The sequence below is a fragment of the Neofelis nebulosa genome, chromosome 10, assembly GCF_028018385.1.
Source record: "Neofelis nebulosa isolate mNeoNeb1 chromosome 10, mNeoNeb1.pri, whole genome shotgun sequence".
Lineage (NCBI taxonomy): Eukaryota > Metazoa > Chordata > Mammalia > Carnivora > Felidae > Neofelis > Neofelis nebulosa.
In genome coordinates this window covers 10,875,340-10,888,735 of record NC_080791.1, presented here as the reverse complement: position 1 = coordinate 10,888,735, position 13,396 = coordinate 10,875,340, and the positions used below count along the sequence as shown (strand labels likewise).

General features: G+C 39.7%; 1 protein-coding gene across 1 annotated transcript in view; it reads right to left on the bottom strand.

Moving 5' to 3' along the window:
* The window catches only part of NCAM1 (neural cell adhesion molecule 1), a 313,590-nt gene that overhangs the window by 273,648 nt on the left and 26,546 nt on the right, over positions 1 to 13,396 (bottom strand). The gene's annotated exons all lie outside the window — the stretch shown is intronic.

The window sequence follows — 13,396 nt, the reverse complement described above, 5'->3', positions numbered from 1 at the left end:
AAGAAGAGAGCCTGGTTTTATTCACAGCAGGGCAGTTTTCACTCAGAGGAGGCAAGGCCTTTGACAGATCTTTTCTAGTACAATTATTAGCACAACCTAATAGGTGTTCCATAAATTAGAGGAAAAGGCCAATTAATCACACTGTGTAACTTTCAATCCCGGCCTCAGTTTTGAATATATTTCATACCAACCTTATGGTTTAGCCAAAACATACCCTTTGAAGGAAGGACCAGAGAGTGTGGGATCTCATCTATAGTTCAATTAGGATCTAAAAGGAAGGGAGCTTATTTTTGTTTTAATTTTTGGCTCAGCCCACCAAGAAGGAAATCATGATGTTATGTGTTGTTGAGGAGTTGAGAAACCAATTTAGTGTGGTTCTTCAGACATGGTATTTTATTTGGCAGACTCCAAATTCTCAAAGACATTTTTAAAAAGTTTTTATTTACTTATTTATTTTGAGAGAGAGAGGGAGGGAGAGAGAGAGAGAAGGAGGAAGAGAGAGAGGAGGGGGGAGGGAGGGAGGGAGAGAGAATCCCAAGTAGACTCTGTACCATTAGCGCAGAGCCCCATGGGGGGGCTTGAACTCACGAACCATGAGATCATGACCTGAGCTGAAACCAAGAGTCCAGAAGTATAACCGATTGAGCCATCCAGGTGCCCCTCAAAAGCATTTTAACTGATATGGGATCACCCCGTGGAAAGGGGAGTCCTCAATTAAAAGACAGAGAACAGACTGGGGCATGCCTATTATGAGTGCATGAAAGGCATTCAGAGTCACCTGTAAGAAGAGAGTAGATACTTGTTTTGAGCTTTTGGCTACAATGCGGTAACTTAAAACAGGGAGAAAAGGAAAGCACCTTAGTGTAGAGAAGTGTGTGGAAAGTAGGAAACACCTGTGCTCTAAAATGGCAGTGAGAAGAACAGGGTCCAAGAGCTAGGACTGCAAAGGGAGGCGAAACAAATATTTGGAGAATTAGAGATCCAGTACTACACCTTTGTATCTGGGATTTTTTTCCCTTTTTCCCTACATGGGATTTGCCACAATTTATTAGAACATAAAGGTTAAATATTTATGTTATTAAATCAATAATGAAAGAAGATAAAAATAAGATGAACTGAGGAAGAATCCCCAGTTCTCTCCTATCCATCCATAAGGAAGTCTACTTGCCCCCAGGGCTCCTCATCAGATACCCTTATGTCAGTTTCTGGTCCTACAAGAATGAGGCAAGGAGATATTACCCTGCAATTTCAACCTCTTTCATGATGGCAACATCACGTGGCTTGGTGAAGAATCTGGATGTTGAATCAGATGGCAAATTATATATTCAATCGGTTGTGCCACTAATAAACTGTGTACATGGATGCAAACATGTTGCTCCCTAAGCCTCCAGCTCCTCGTTGAGCCCTTTCAAGTTAGCACTGAATGACTCCAGGACCTCAGGAGGAAATCTGAGTCCACATGTGCTCTTTGGTGAGCGCTCAAACTGGCCCTTCCTTCTCTGACATGCAGGCCAAGGTTAGGCAGGCCCACCTACCTCTTAGCAAAACACTGGAAAGGATCTAGAAGGAGCAAAGAGTCTTCACAAGAAAAGAATAATTGTTCAAGTCTTCATAAGAACACAACCGAATATCCACAAAGCTATGCTGTTTAAAACTGAATCCTCAATTAGCTTCAACCAAAATATACTGCTTTAGATGTGAAAATAGTCTTTGATGGGATAACTTCTTTATTACTTAATTTAATTATGGTTCTTATGAGATACATTCCAGGAATGAGCAGCCCTAAATAATTCCTTTATGCCTTAACTCCCTTTTGACTCATTCATTATTTACCATTTATCTTCTAGCCACAAAGAAAGAGAGAGAGACAGAGAGACAGAGAGAGAGAGAGAGAGAGAGAGAGAGAGAGAGAGACAAAGGTTTACATATGTTTACATATATCTTATTGTTTAATAAAATAAATCATATTTTTCAAGGAAAAAAATCAACTTTTTCCTAGCCCCGAACTCTGATTACTTTATCACTTGGATCTTTATAGAAAGACAATTGGAAATAATGGGCAATGTTCCAACAGCAATTTTACCAAAGAATACAAAATCAGTTTTCATATGACCATTTTGCATGGCCTCATTAATCTCTCTTTTGAAAATCCACCCCCTAAAAACCAAGAAGACATGACAACACCTATAAATCTATTTTTGTGGTGAATTAGCACACTATGCAATTAATGTTTCTTCGTTTTAATTATCACTGGTTTTTATGTTTGAGTTTGGTGGAAATAAAGTAGCCTTTTAATTCTGAAAAGCTATTTTCTCAAAATAATCGTTTCCGCGACCAAGAGATTTTTCTTTACCACCCACAACCCAATACGGTAATTACCCTTTTTCTTCTGATTAACTTCTGCATAAACAGGAATAAGACCAAAGAAAGGTGTGAACATGACTAATTTTCTGCCCCCACCTCTCCTTCTGATATCTGACTCAAGCCTCTGTGCCCACTTACTCCTGGGCAGAACCTGTCCTGTGTCTTTCCCTTGAGAGAGGATGCCCTCAGCTAGCTTATTTAGGATTGGAAATCGGGCTGATAAAATAATCCTGACCATAGGGTTTGCTGCTAAAAACCTGATCTGTGTTACCCTTACCAGTAATGTCTGTAATCTGGTTGGAAGAATCTATTCTAGAAATGCAGTGTGTGATGATCAGAGCTAGAAATGAGGGGGAGTCCTTAAAAGATGCTGTGTAATTGAAATTTGCTAAGGGGGTAGTTTTTTTTTTTTTTTTTTAGTTTATTCATTTTTGAGAGAGGGAGAGATATAGAGAGAGAGTGCACAAGCAGCGGAGGGGCAGAGAGAGAGAGAGAGTGAGTGAGTGAGTGTGGGAGGGAGACACAGAATCCGAAGCAGTTTTCAGGCTCTGAGCTGTCAGCACAGTGCCCGATCAGGGGCTCGAACTCATGAGCTGTGAGATCATGACCTGAGCTGGAGTAGGTCGCCTGAAGGACTGAGCCACACAGGCACCCTGCTAAGAGGGTAGGTCTTAAGTGTTCTCACCACAAAACAAAACAAAACAACAAAAAAAGTAACCCTGTGAGGTGATGGACCTGTGAATTAGCTTGATTGTGGTATGTTATTTCATAATCTACCAGTATATCAATATCAAATCATCAAGACACTCATCTTCCACATTCAAACTCTTTCCATACAATTAACAAATTCATCTAAAAGTACAGAACTATGAGCCTTCCCTTCCAAAATAAAGAGAAATAGTAAATCATTATAGAAGAAGATGTCCAGCCTCTCCAGTGAAGAAATGTAGAAGAAAACAACTACATGGCCCTGTCTTTCTAGAGACCAAAATGGCTGCATAAAGATGATGTATAAAGCATAAAACGCGATACTCCTACTTTAAGGATACATTCTAAGACAATAAACCAAAAGCATAATAGTCTTTAGTATGAGGATACCTATGTCAATACTGCTTATGATAATAAACAATTAGAAACACCAATACATAACAATGAGGGAAAGGTTGAGTATATCATGGCATATCAATGCTCCAAATTCTTGATTACTGTAAAAAATATGACCAGTGCCGTTTCAGTTATGCAAGATGAGTAAATTCCAGAAATCCACTGTACAACACTGTGCCTGTTGTTAACAATGCATATCATACACTTAAAAACTTGTTGAGAGCAGATCTCATGTTAAGTGTCCTCACTACATTAAAAAAGTACATACGTACGCACAGAGTTTATATACAATACAATGTTCGGTAGGAAAAGCAGAACATTATGAGCTCACTTCTTACAACCATGCAAAGTGTACAAACACAGATAAAAATTGGGAGTAAACTTAAAGTTATAAACAGAGATTGCAATTAATTATATTCCCTTTTTGTCTACCAAGTTTATTTAGTATATAATGACATTTTTTTTAAATACCGAAAGAGTGGACAGAATTTAGAAGAGGACTGGTAGGTTGTCAAGTGCAAACGCCACCAGGAGTCTTGACTCGCACAAAGAAAGCATGGGTCTCGTGTTCAATGATAACTCAGTGTCTGAGCCCTTCTGGTGGTCAGGCTCCACCACGCTCCCACCCAGTCAGGCAAGGCTGATTGATTACTTCAATAGAACTAGCCAAACAGAACCAGATAGGGGTCAGTAGATTTTTGCCTCTGGGGCCATATTACATTTGTATTTGAGGGATGTCCAAAGACCTTCTCTGCAGCTTCAGTCCTCTGCATTTCCCTAAAGACAGGTCTACACTAGCCAAATAAATCAGAAAATAATCACACACTATACAGATCTGTTCCGTCTCCACCATTGCTACTTAAGGTTCACAACTACAAGTTACAAAATCATCCTTTCTCCATTTAAAGCACAAAAATAGATGTCAGCAGCATGCTAGCTAGTGCCTTAATCCCTGCTCAAAATAGCACAGCTTAAAAAATAATTCTGGCAGTTCTCACATTATAATACCAACAAAAACTCAAACGTGTGTGGCACTTTACGGTATATAAAATGCTGTTGTAAACATTAGTTTACGCCACCACAAGATCCTTACGTTAGTTAAAATTCAGCTTAGCTTACATTAAAATGGAGTGTCAAGTTCTAGCAGCTTTCTAATTGCAAGGAAAAACCAGGCAATTAAAAGAAGTATACTTAGAGGAGCTACTTCTCAGCTATGATATGGAAAATGAAATCACTAAAGCCAGCAATTCTTTTAATCCAAAATTAGGTGGGTGGGTATCAAATTCACCATAAAATCATATTATTTTTCACACATCCTTCTAGTGCTTATGGAGTCTAGGGGTTGGGGGTGGGGGCACAATTTACTATTCATTCTATTAAAGGTCAGACCAAAGTTGAACAAAAAGAGGTTACTTTATCATCCCTGAGTAGAACAATTCAACTTTCACACCTGTTATGATTCAGCAGACTTTTACGCAGTGTTGACTATATGCACCAAGCTCCAGGCTGTATACAAACATGAATACAACAAGGTCGCCAACTTTAGAGACTGAGGAAGGGCCACAGGACAGCCCTATGAAGCTTGAGCTCCAACAACACGTCTGATCTCTTCTAACAGAAGACATGAATATAGAACCATGAGCCTTCCCTTCCAAAATAAAGAGAAATGGTAAATCATCATAGGAGAAAATGCCCAGCCTCCCCAGTGAAGGAATGTTGAAGAAGACAATTTCTCCTCCCACTCAGGTCTCCACTATTGCAAAGAGACATTATAATATTCCTTATAATAAAGGAAGAACGCTAAAATAAAGGGATAATGGGAACATGAAAGCACACGAACAGAGTGAGAAGGGAGCCATCAACAAATAAAGATTAGAACAGATCTCTACACAAGCAGGTAGAAAATGGTGCCTCAAGAATCAAGGCAAAGGAAATCCAGCAGAAGATACACTTTTGGGGGACCCATAGTCTAGGAAGGAGTGAACTTGCCTGCAGACACCAAGGTACAGGACCACCAGGCACTCTGGAAGAAGGGAGTCTAAGATGCAGGACTGACATCAGTGGGGACTAATGAGGAATCACAAACCAAACTGCCTTCTCCTCTTCCCCACCATCCTATCTCTGAGGGCTAACTTCAGGTTTTTGGACCTAATACTCCTAATACAAGAGGATTTTCCAAAAATAAAGAATGTGAGTCTTCTCATTGCAATGACCCACCAAGTAATCAAGGAAAATGAATTCCAAATTAGATACGTTGTGTCAGAATGTTCAGAACAACAAGGATGAAGAGAAGATCCCAGAAGTTTCCAGAGGAAAAAAAGAAGACATGTACAGAGAATGAAATTTAGACTTGCATGAGACTTCTCATGAGAATCACAGAAGCTAAAAGACAATGAGAAATGCCTTCTGGTTCTTATGGGGGAAATTATCTTCAGTCTATAGAAGTCCTATCTGGTCAACCCTGTAACCCACGGGACAGAAAAAAGACATTATCCGACATGCATGGGCAGAATACAGACATTGTTAGAAACGCATGGGCTGACAATGCAGAAAGTTCACCTTTCATGCACCCTTTCTGAGGAAATTACTTGAAAATTTATCAAATGAAGCTAGATGGTAAACAAAGAAGAACCAAAAAAGGTATAAAGTTCCAAAACCTGGATTCAGCCAAGAAGAGCAATGAAGGGTCATCCTGGGGGGGTACACGTGCACAGCCAATCTTGGGTCTATCAACCCAGAGAAGCAGCAGCAGCAGCAGCAAAGGAAATCACAAACTAAACGACTACTCAAACTGGGGAGTGAAATTCCAAGTCAAGAGTCCCAGAGTCTACTCTAGCCGCAAGAGCTGTGCCAATCTGGCCAAATCACTTATCCTCACTTCTTCATCCATAAAATAAGTTAGATAAACTCAATGATCCCTAAGATCCCTGTCATCTCTGCTTGTTTTGTTGGCTTTACATTTCAGGTCATTCACTAGTGAAAATTTAATAGCAAAGGGTCACCTCATGAATGCAGCCAATTCATAACCATTAACACCCAGGTCTGGTAAGAGTCTAACCAAGTGCAACATTCTGTTGACCGCACTGCATTGTGGACGCCGAGGGAAGTGACTAAGGCTTTTTCAAAGAGCTGCCACTAAGGTCTAGCTTACAAATTCCATCAGTCATTTGATGTGTTCCACTGGTAGCCATCTGAGGAGATACAACAGTCCCTGTCCTCAGACTGCTCACACCGTAGAGGGGGAAACTGACCAGTAAACAAGGTGAAAGTGCTCTGACAGAATTAAGCCTATGCTGCTAATGGAAGAGAGGATAATTAGCTCTGCTAAAGGTTGTAAAAAACGAGTAGGGAAGAAGAGGAAAGAATTTTGAAACACCTTCTGGGATCCAAGTGTGAATAAGTGAATAAGAGATTTCTGTTAAAGTTCATCACCCTACAGTTAGCTCTTTAATTTAGCCCATTGAGCTACTGGACCTTGATCCTATTAGCCATCATTTAACTCTGGGTCACAGTCTGTGCTACCTGTGCAATGCCATGTCAAATGCTGATTAAAAAGATGAATAAGAAAATCCTGCCAATGCAGAATTAAGCAGGACATACCCTCCAAGCTGCTGACGGGTGTGGTCATTTGACTAATTCCTCACATCCACCTTCCATTCCTCCATATGACTATCCTGACAACCCAATACAAACTCCATCTGCAGTCTAGAAATCCTGCAAAAGAAAGATCTGAGGTCTGACACAATCTGTTCATAGCAAATCTCCAGGAGATGCTGGCCCTCTTCTCTGGGCTCACGTATGCACACTTGATTTTTTTTTTTTAAGTTTATTTGTTTATTTTGAGAGACAGAGACAAAGAGAGCAAGTGGTGGAGGGGCAGAGAGAGAGAGAGAGAGGGACAGACAGAATCCCAAGCAGGCTTTGCACTGTCAGCATGGAGCCCAACGCAGGGCTCGAACCCACAAACCATGAAACCGTGATCTGAGCCTAAACCAAGAGTCTGACATTTAACCACCTAAGCCACCGAGGCTCCCCTGCATGCTTGATTTTAAAAAACTTTCTTAATTCAGGGCACCTGAGTGGCTCAGTAAGTTAAGCATTGGGCTTCCATTCAGGTCATGATCTAGCAGTTCATGAGTTGGAGCCCCATATCAGGCTCTGTGCTGACAGCTCAGAGCCTGGAGCCTGCTTCAGATTCTGTGTCTTCCCCTTTCCTGCTCACACACTGTCTCTCCTTCAAAAATAAATAAACATTAAAAAATTTAAAAAAACTTTATTAATTCTTACAATATTCTTAAAACTTGTCTAAGGTGGACATTAACTCCACCAGTCTGAAGCAGTATATAGATTCTACCTTCTTTCCATTCAGGGAAAAACACCCAGAATTTTTGTTCATTTTCATTATTTCTCAATATCATATCTATAGCTGTCCAAAAATCTTATTTGCAGCCCCCTTTCAGTATCCTGGAAAAAATATCATTAATTCCAGGGCATCTGAGTTCAAGTAAAGCTAAATAATCTCTCATCCATCAGCCATGTTATTCATCATGAGCACTAAAATATAAAAATCCCAACAAGAAATTGGTTTGGACTAGAAACAAATTTCTTCATTAAAATGAAGCCAAAGTGAACGGATTAAAAGGAGAATGAAAATCCAAGGCAGGAGCATGATATTAAAATGACAGCTCTGTGGTTTTACTTTTTTGGAAACATACAAAATACATGAAAAATGTGTACATGGTTTTACTTTTTTGAAAATATACACAAAACATATGATTTGCTTAAATTACTCAGTAACCATTTTTAGTAAACATTACATATAAAGCGCATCCATCCCCAGAATGTGGGTGTGGGGCTAGGCTCTGTCCTTCGTCCTCTACGCTTCTCTCTCTAAGAGCGGGAGGGGAGGGGCGCTCACCCTCAGAAACTCATCTACTATTTAAGAGACTGCAGATCTTGTCTCCAGCTTCCTAAGAATCCCAGGCCTGTATGTCCATCTGTCTATTCGGCTTTTCTCCCTAGATAGTCCACTTTAACTTCCAGGGCGACTTGCTTCAGGCCAAACTATCACTTTCTGAAAAAATATAGTCCCCCACTTCTGTTGCTAGTGCCATTCGTTTTTCCTGTTACCCTAAATCATCACTGATGTGGTTTAAAGAATTATGATTCACCTAGAGGAGAAAGCAGGAAAAAAACCTCTCTGACCTCACCTGCAGCAATTTCTTACTGGACACATCTCCAAAGTCAAGTGAATTAAAAAAGCAAAAATGAACTATTGGGACCTCATCAAGATAAAAAGCCTTTGCATTGCAAAAGAAACAATCAACAAAACTAAAAGGCAACCAATGGAATGGGAAAAGGTATTTGCAAACAACATATCGGACAAAGAGCTAGTACCCAAAATCTATAAAGAACTCACCAAACTCCACACCTGAAAAACAAATAATCCAGTGAAGAAATGGGCAGAACACAAGAATAGACACTTCTCTAAAGAAGACATCCAGATGGCCAACAGGCACATGAAAAGATGCTCAACGTCACTCCTCATCAGGGAAATATAAATCAAAACCACACTGAGATACCACCTCACACTGGTCAGAGTGGCTAAAATGAACAAGGCAGGAAACAACAGATGCTGTCAAGGATGTGGAGAAACGGGAACCCTCTTGTACTGCTGGTGGGAATGCAAACTGGTGCAGCCGCTCTGGAAAACAGTGTGGAGGTTCCTCAAAAAATTAAAAATATATCTACCTTATGACACAGCAATAGCACTGCTAGGAATTTACCCAAGGGATACAGGAGTGCTAATGCATAGGGGCACTTGTACCCCAATGTTTACAGCAGCACTTCCAACAATAGCCAAATTATGGAAAGAGTCTAAATGTCCATCAACTGACAAATGGATAAAGATGTAGTTTATATATATATAATGGAATACTACTTGGCAATGAGAAAGAATGAAATCTGGCCATTTGCAGCAACGTGGATGGAACTGGAAGGTACTGTGCTAAGTGAAATAAGCCAGGCAGAGAAAGAAAGATATCCACTCATATGTGTATCCTGAGAAACTTAACAGAAGATCATAGGGGAGGGGAAGGGGAAAAAAGAAATTACAGAGAGGGAGAAAGGCCAACCATAAGAGACTCTTAAATACTGAGAACAAACTGAGGGTTGATGTGGGGTGGGGAGAGGGAAAAGTGGGTGATGGGCATTGAGGAGGGCACCTATTGGGATGAGCAGTGGGTGTTGTATGGAAACCAATTTGACAATAAATTATATTAAAAAAAAACAAAAAACAAAAAATAAAATAAAGGGTTAGGGTTCAGAGCCGATGACCAAGAATTACTGACACATCTTCAGTGCAGAAAGGTGGTGTTATTAAACCATGGGGACATGACCTTAGGCAGAAAGAGCTGCACTGGGGTTGTGAAGAGTGACTGATTATATACCTTCAGTTTGGGAGGGAGTTAGGGATAGCGTAAATCTCTGAAGTATTTTGGAAACAAAGTTTCCAGGACCTTGAGAGGCTAGCTGCTATTAGGAAAAGGTCCTTTATTACTGTTTAACAAAAACTCAGTCATGAAATCCTTTGGCTGTATATGAGGGTGCCATATGATTGGAAGATGACTGCCAACCTGTATCGTGGCATGTGTGTGTGTGTGTGGGCGGGGGTAAAGATAAAAGAAGTTTCCAAAGGAATTTTTGTATATTAAAGTAGACTTACAGGATCTTGGGCAGGGGGCGCGGCGGGGGGGGGGAGGCCTGACTAAGATTGTCTTTTGACCTTAGCAACGTGTCAACATCAAGGCAACTGAGCTCCCAGAGGAAGGTCATCCTGCCTGTTTCAAGGACTTGTCAATGTGCTGTAGGCAGTAAGGAAATTTAATTTTTCATTTGCCTTTGTTCCCCACATCAATCACCACAGAAACCTAAATCATGTCCACTCTTTCCTCTTGTCCATGTCCAAGTCAGTGCCCAAGTTCATCAATCTTCCCACTGCAGTTTCTCTTACACAATCCTTTCCTTTAATTCACACAACCAAAACTCAAATTCAACAACTCAACATCAGAAAAAAAACAAATAATCCAATGAAAAACAGACAGGGGACATGAATAGACATTTTTCCAATGTAGACATATAGATGACCAACAAACACATGAAAAGATGTTCAATATCATTAATCATCAGGGAAATGCAAATCAAAACCACAATGAGGTATCGCCTCACATCTGTCAGATGGCTAGAGTCAAAGCAAAGCAAACAAACAAATCAAGAAATAACAAGTGTTGGTGAGGATGTGGAGAAAAAGGAATCCTCTGCTCTGTTGGTAGCAAAACAAGTTGATGCAGCCACTGTGGAAAACAGTATGGGATTTCGTCAAAAAATTAAAAACAGAAATACCTTACCCAAAGAAAACAAAAACACTAAGTTTTAAAGATATATGTACACCTATATCTTAAGCGTTGCTTACAGTAGCCAAGATAAGGAAGCGACCCAAGTGTCCATCCATAGATGAATGTAAAGAGAATGGATAAAGGTATATATACAATGGAATATTAGCCATAAAAAAATGAAATCTTGCCATTCCTGACATGGATGGACCTACAGAGTATTATGCTAAGTGAAATAAGTCAGACAAAGAAAGACAAATGTCATATTATTTATATGTGGAATCTAAAAAAACAAAACAAATAAGTAAACAAAAAGCAGAAACAGATCCATAAATACAGAGAACAAACTGATGGCTGTCAGAGGGGTGATGGGTGGGGGGGATGGGAAAAATGGGTGAAGCAGAGAGGGACACACAAACTTCCAGTTACGAAATGATTTAGGAAGACAAAAGGTACTGAGTAGGGAATACAGTCAATGGTATTATAACAGCGGTGTGTGGTGACAGATGGTAGCTACCCTTGGGGTGAACAGAGCATCAGGTATAAACTTGTCCAGTCACTATGTTGCACACCTGAAACTAATGTAACATCATATGTCAACTATACTTAAATAAATAAATAAATAAACAAACAAATAAATTTTAAAACTCCTTATCAACCTCCTATCACCTCATTCTACCTCTCCCTACTTCAGTGTCATCTCTCCCAACTTCCAGAAGAAGGGCTACAGATCCATCCATCTCTCTGAAACATGCCATTTCACTGCATTCCCAGGCTCTCCCACTTGCAGTGACCTCCCAGTTTCCCCAGTGGATGAACAAGACCACCCACAGTTTAACCTTCAAGACCATCAATTCTTGTTTACTCCCTGCCACCAAACCTTTGCACATGCACTCCCAGCTGGAATGCTTTCTACAATTCAATTCAGTAACATCTATTTAAATCTTTAAATCCTTTGCAGCTTGCCTCTCCGCTGAAGGTATAAATACACACACTTTGCAGGAATGAATGTGTGCCTCTTACAAGGGAGACTGGAACGAAACGGAGTCGAGTGGGAGCTTACTGGGCACTGTAGAGGATATGAAGGTTTGTATCATGTCCAAACATTTGAAAAAAAAAATGCATCCTGATTTCCAATCAAAATAAGTTATGCACCTCTTGGGGAGAAATATCCTGTTATAGGCTGAATGCAGCACATATCATTAAATAAGTATCTCTGAAAAGGCACATAAAACTTCATTGTTTTCTTCATTAAATATTAAGCTCACTCTAAAAAAATAAGGACCACCTAATGGGAGTCAACTAATTTCATGACAATTCAAATAATCTTTGACCTTCGTCTCCATGCCTAAGATGTCTTATTTTTAAAGACAGATTCTTATCTGAAATGTCTGGGGATTTTGCTTTAAAGAAATAACTTAAACAAGATGAACTTTCAAAGATCCTTCAAATTCCTTAATTCCCCAGGGGTTAACTATCCCAAATGGCTCCCTAAGTAATTACAGGAAGGACAGGGTCAAATACATCTCTTCACAAAGCATTCTGGAAGAAAATCCACAAGCTCCTTAGAGCAGTTCCAGGTAGCTCAAGATCTCCAGTCAAGATTTCTTCTTTTAGTGAAAGAGCTGTCCTACCACATTCTCACCATTGCTCTAGAAAAGCAGCACAATATTTGCCAAGCAGGATACATGTCATCTAAGAATTATTTAACCATCTGCATATTAATCACCACAGCATTCTGTAATTAACATTTTCTTTAAGATCGATGAGTAAGTATCACATGCCAGGAAATACATCTTAAATTCATCCGAGCCTCGCTTTAAAATGCAACAATATGTACTGCGTACTGCTTTATGAGTAACAGGACTAAAAACAAATGAACACCTTTCTCAGCAACTCGTGAATGAAAGATTATGAAATCCTGGAAAACATACTAGTTCCATTTTTCTCTATTACACAAAGAATGGATAATAAACTTTAAACTGTCAAAACAGTGCATGGGGGAGGGGAAAGAGCCTAAGGTAGTACCATAGTACCATGCTGAAGCTAGCTATTAGGTACAGGGGACGGGTGATTCTCTCTCTTCTGCTGCCCTGAATAACAGTTCACAAAGTGAAAGGAAAATTTACCCTCATCAAGGAAGACGTGAATAGAAGACATGAGCGCATCTCCTTTCCTAGAGGAGAGAGAGCCATTTTCAGGTGCTAGGTATCTTTTATTGTGCTGGGGGTAATCCTGGTATGCTCTTACTCGGCAGTCCTTTCAAGAATATCCAAATATGACTATTTTAACTATATTCATGAGGATGTTCCTAAACGTTAATAGGAAGAAAGGATAAATATTAACAAGTACTAGGATTTATGAGGATTAAAATAAACTTTCATGGTTACAAGCAAACAAATAACTAATGCAATTAAGGCTCCTACAGGACTAAAAAGTAGAGTTTTCACACCGGAGTTATCAATAACCATGATGAACATCTTTATTTTTAGGCTGGTACCTTAAAGACCAGTGAAAAATAACAAAAGAGGAAGAAA